Raw genomic sequence first — 6,187 nt, forward strand, 5'->3', positions numbered from 1 at the left:
CTTTAACTACAAAAGAACCCTAGATGAGAGAAAACTTACTGAACTGAGAGAGAAAAGCCCTAGAATCTTGAACACTTCAACACGACTTTGATTAACGACTGGAGTAAATCCCTTTTTTGAACAGTTATACGAAGGCAAAGTTGACGTGTCATTGATGATATGTCATTTAATTGAAGAAATCGAAAGTCTAAGGCCACCTCACATTTAATTATCGGGTGACCGACTCTCATGGTATAAATGACAAGTAATTTGTCACTTTAGTGGGGCCAGAGGTACGAAAATTAGTTGAAGGACCTTTTAAAACCAAATGAAAAACATTATTGTGCTTCTATGTCAATCCTACTTTCTAAAACTCAAGTTACATCTTTTGCAATTTGCATTAGACTAAGCGGAGTGGGGATGTTAAGCCCACTCGCTACGCTCGTTAGCGAGCCATGAACACCGCCCCCTAGCGCTCGCTAAGGGGATCGTTATCCGATCCCCGTTACCATTTTGGTGAGAAGAGAGAGAAGATGAGGGTGGAAGCTGATTGGTGGAGACGGATGAACTTAACGAGCTCAACAAGAATCTATTCATACTTCCCCAGATCGATGAACTTAAGTTGTAATTTCTTTAAGGTTTTAGGATTTTGATGGTGTCAATTTTGAACTAGGGTTTTTTTGTTGTGCGAGGGTTTGCGAGATTGTAATAGTATAAATAAACCAGTCAGAAACATCCACCAAATTCATCGTTAAAATGTGTGACCGTGAAGTCGTCTCCCAACAAATTTCTCTCTTTCACTCCCTGATACAAACCAGAAGGTAATTTCACTCGATTTCCCTCTATAAACCCTTGAAATTGCTCGGAATAACATTTTTTTAATTACATAACCAAACAATTTCCTATCAAAATCCATTGAGTTGGCTAGATTTGATGACGGAACTCTACGCATTATGGAGTCGGTTTTGATCAGCAGAGTCGGTTTTGATCACAAGCTTCTGATAATAGAATTTTTCGTTCACGCTTTTGCATTTACCGGCGATCTAGAGGCAAGTCCTTTAAATATCGTTTCCTTTTGTTGATTTCATACGTTTTTCGTAGATTTTCTTCAATTCATTTGTGCGCGTTGGTGCAATTTGGTAGATAGGGTTTTGCAAGGAGGGTATTAGTATATTGTAATGATGTCTGCCTGTTTGTATGTAACTATGTGATCACATTGGATTTTCACAAGATATGACTAATAACTAATTTGATGGAAATCGCAAAATTGGCATTCGTTGAAGATCTTAAATTGTTGGTGGATTAAATTGGCATTTAATGTATGGTACTAAGATTTGACTAGATGAAGAAAAATAATGATCTGGAAGTTGGAACAACGAGTAACTGATCACTGGGTTGAAGCATCATATCTTAGGCATCATGATATTTCATTGGCATTATTAAACAGGTTGCACTTATACAGATTATGTTCAAAGAAAACATAACTGAATTGCTTTTTTAATGACTTCTTTTGCATTTGGTTTGTTAGATAGTTAGTTTATAAAGATCAACATATGAACTACTACAAGATCAATTTGTATGTTCAATGAGATTCGGTCTGGACCAATTTGATTTTCCATTGGCATTCATACTGCAGAGTGCATATACTTGCAGTCTATACATTGAATATATACACATGGCAGCTATTGATTTTGTTATGTATTTCTGCTTAATATATGTGTCAGTTTGATTATCTACAGAGTTGTTTGTCTCTGAGATATGAGGCACTGACTCTACGAGAACTGAAGTCTTCTATAGATCATCAGCTACATGTTTCATATGGTGAATGGTTTACGTTTGCTGAGCATGCCTTGAAGAATCGATTTTATGCCATTGCTAGAAAGGTGTCAAGTTCTTCCATGTTGGATTCTTACTGGAGAAAGGTAGAGCTTTCATGTTGGATTCTTACTGGAGAAAGTCATACAGATGTTATTAGGTCTAGATATGTCCAAGTACTTCTAAATAATTATTGTGTGTTCTTTTCTCATCAAGTTTTGCTTATTGGAAATAATATGTAACATATTCTTTAACATTATCCATCATTATCATTAATGCAGGTGGGTAATTATATCCATAACTAGGCGTATGCCCGCGCGTTGCGCATGAACACCTATATAGTTGAAATCTTTACAAAAATATGTTTTTTTAAATATAACAATAACGTTGTTGTTAAATTTGATATAATAATTCGTATACTAAATTGATATAATATATTGATTATTTTGAATTATATGATAATATATACATCTATTATAACTGTATAATCTCAACCGTTTGAATGGCTTCTACCCGCGAGTTACTGATGAATAAAATTAAATATAATATATAGCTCAATGTTATTTATAGTTTTTGTTATTGTTAATTAATTTTTTAAAATTTATTTTTTACGTTTAATTTCTATAATTATAATTATTTAAAACATCAGACATTGTTTTTTGATTTTAAAGGTAACAATATAATCATTTATATAGAGTTATTTTTAACTATTGTTATTGTAAGTTATTTTAAGCTGCTTATTAGAAAACATTTAACGGTTATACAAATATCTTTAGGAAATATTTTAGTTAAATTGATATTATAATTTTGTTTTTGCATTTAGCACTACAATTTATCAATTTTAACTATTCACAAAATATTCATTTGGTTTTTTAAGTGGAACTGAAATTTATATTTAAGTTGACACTGTAATGTTATATTTAAATTAACAGTTTAAGTATTTTGTCCAAACTGTTCAAAAGTTGTAGCTTTAAATTGATAATGGTTTAGATACAACAACATATTAAATCTAATAAATTAAGTATAATAAGTTAAAAGTTAAAGACATAAATTTATAAGTAGAAGTAATTATATTATTTTAGTATTCAAATTTAGTTTATTTATGATTACACTTTAGGTTTGATATTTATTTAACCTTAATAACCAAATTATAATCATTATTATAAAGACACTACAATTTATCACTTTTAACTATTTACAAAATATAATTTGGGTTGTTTAAGTTAAACTAAGATTTATATTTAAGTTGGTCTTGTAATGTTATATTTAAGTTTATGATTTAAATATTTTATACAAATTGTTCAAAAGTTGTAGCTTTAAAATGATAATAGTTTACATCCAATAATATATTAAAACTAATAAATTAAGTATAATATGTAAAAAGTTAAAAAAAAAAACATAACTTTATAAGTAGAAGTAAAGATATTCTTTTAATATTGAAATTTAGTTTATATATGATTACACTTTAAGTTTGATATGTATTTAATCTTATTAACCAACTTATAATCATTATTAGAAAGAAATTGAAAAGTCATGGGAGTTTCAAATGAATGTGGTGAAAGAAAAAAATGCATGAGAGTTTCAAATGAATGTGGTGATAGAAAAAATGTTTCCTTTATAATATAGTATGACATGTACTTCATATTTTTTTAACAAAATAAAAAAGTAATCAAAAAAATAAACTTTGTTTAATATTTGTGCACAAAAAATGTTTGTATATTAAAATAAAGTAATTTAATTAAATTAGAAAAAGAAAAAAATGGAGTGCTAGGAATATTACCACTCCCTGCCAAATGCTAAGATTAGGTGCTAAATGGCCAAAAATAAGGTCACTCAAAAATCTAACGTGACAATGTGTTAAGAGTGTTACCACTCCCCTTAGGCTACCCGGAGTGGGTTGGTGGAAGACGCGTGGAGGCTGATGTGTCAGTCCCCAAGACGCGTGAACACTGCCCCCAACTCTGGTGGGTTGCGTGTGGCATCTTCACGGAGACGAGAGAGGATGCTTGATTTAATTGGTTATTCCTAATTCGACCGTTTACGAGAGAGGACGCTTGATTTGATTGGTTATTCCTAATTTGACTGTTGTTGTGACCGTTTGCGCATTAAAAAAAACACCTTCTCTCTCTCTCTCTCTCTATATATATATATATATATATATATATATATATATATATATATATATATATATATATATATATATATATATCAATCTTTTTTTTTTCATTTCAAACACACAACATATTTTCAACACAAACACCTCATCCATGGATCCAAACCAAAATACCTCATCCATCCCGAACACCCCAAACACTTCAAATGATCCGTTAGCGAATCTTCGCTAGATGCAATTGTTATCATCCTCATTCAACAACAACCTCTATTCACCAATCTTTCATACCACCCACATTACTACCAACAACAACAACAACCATCACAATTTCAACCCCAATTTCAAGCCTTTCAACAACAACCTTCTCCGTAATTTCAACCCCAAATTTCCCAACGTCAACAAACTTCACAACCATCTCAAGTTCCATTATCTCAATCTCAACCCGTAAACTTCAACAATGACAACGAAGACGATGAACGGGTTGAAGAAACACAACCAAGTCGTAGAAGACAAAAAAAATCAAAAGATCCAAGGAAAAAGAAAAGTACACAATGGATCGAGGAGGAGGAGGAAACTTTAGCTAAAGTTTGGATTTTCATATCACAAGACGGGGATGTCGGTAACGCGCAATCAGGTCAAAGCTTTTGGAATTGTGTTTTAGGCCACTTTCACGTGTTATTAGGAAGACAAACGAGTCAGACATACGACTCGGTCAATGCAAAATGGCGTGACCTTCGAGCGACTTGCACCAAATTTAACGACGTATTTGACAATCTTAAAAAAATGCATAGAAGTGGTAGCAACGATTTCAACATTTTATCAACCGCGTTGTACCAATACAAAATTACCAACAATGGTAAACCATTTGCCAACCAAAAAGCATGGGAAGTTTGTCGCAATGGTCCAAAATGGGTCCTTTATCCGGAAACTGCGCATTCGGGATCTACCACCGGTTCCAACAAAAGGCTGAGAATGTCCAAGTCGGACATTGGTGTTAACCTCGACCTCAATGATGAGTTCGACGCCACCGAGGGGGAGGGTCCACCGGACGTCCAACTTCGTTGATCACCGGGAAGGGACAAAGCGAGAAAGGGGGCGTTTTCTAGCGGAAAATCAACCAACGATGACGTACTATTGGAGAAAATTGACAAAACTCTAAATTTTTTAGAAAAAAAAAATTGATTCAACGGAGGAAGCTCGTCGGCGACAATTAGCACTCACCGATTCTTCGAATTATAAACACGGTGCCGCAACCGAATCTCGACCGGAAAAATTTAAGGGTGTTTTTAAAAATTCAACAAGAAGTTCTCGACAAATACCGCAACTAGATTCTATGTTTTTTATACTTTTTAGTAATTTAGGTTTAATTTTCTATGTTATTTTTATGTCTTTTTAGTATTTTAGCTTTCATTTTCTATGTGTTTTTATGTTATTTTAATAATTTAGGTTTAATTTATTATTTTTTTAGGTTTAAATTTCTATGTTTTTTTTTAAATAATTTAATGTGGTTTCAATTAATGTAAAATATTTTATTATGTTTTAAATTATGTTTATATTTAATTTAATCATAAAAAAATAAAAAATAAAAATAAAAAAGAAAATTGTGGAGCGGTGACCATTTCCTATCTCTAGTGGGTTGGTGGTTGGTTGATGGTGAAGTTGACGTGGCGTACAGATGACAACATTTTTTAGTTTTTCGGTGGGTTGGTGGTGACCGGTCCCCATAGCCTTAGCCTTATATCATGATGGATACCACAAGACCAGTGGGAAAGGACAAAGCAAAAGAAAATGAAAAACGTATCGCGTCAAATTCAAATGATCTACAAGTAATGAAGGATGAGATAGTGGGAATATAATAAAAATCTAAAAAATTAGTTGACTTTTGTAAAAGAACAAGAACTCGGTAATAAAAAAGTTTGTTATGTGAAACTTTTACTTAAAGATGTGAGTCACTATGTAGGGGAAGCACAGTTTTGGCTTTAGAACTCAAGAAAAAATATAGGATGTAAATTTTATCTTTCTTATTTTTATTATTATGTTTTACTATAATGTTATGTATTTTTATCTTAAATTAATAAAATTTCTGGTTTTTATTTAAATTAAATTGTTTAAAATAATATAAAAATTAAAAACTTCATATGGCAAATACTTCATAAAAAAGATTTGGCAAATATAGGATAACATTAATGTGACAAAATTGTCCAACTTCTTTCGATCTAAGTCCATAAGACATAAACACCATGCATAAAAGTGAATGCAAACGATAAAGATCCAAGAAAC

At 31.8% G+C, this 6,187-nt stretch overlaps 1 long non-coding RNA gene across 1 annotated transcript; it reads left to right on the forward strand.

Moving 5' to 3' along the window:
- Nucleotides 1–363: 363 nt before the first annotated feature.
- Nucleotides 364–2,095, forward strand: LOC145160729 (uncharacterized). The gene is made up of 3 exons (XR_013738211.1): nucleotides 364–800; nucleotides 908–1,028; nucleotides 1,719–2,095. It is a non-coding gene; the product is annotated as an uncharacterized LOC145160729 (long non-coding RNA).
- The last annotated feature ends 4,092 nt before the right edge of the window (nucleotides 2,096–6,187 follow it).

This window comes from Lactuca virosa, chromosome 2 (assembly GCF_052849685.1).
Source record: "Lactuca virosa cultivar CGN04683 chromosome 2, Lactuca_virosa_CGN04683_v6, whole genome shotgun sequence".
NCBI classification, from domain to species: Eukaryota; Viridiplantae; Streptophyta; class Magnoliopsida; order Asterales; family Asteraceae; genus Lactuca; species Lactuca virosa.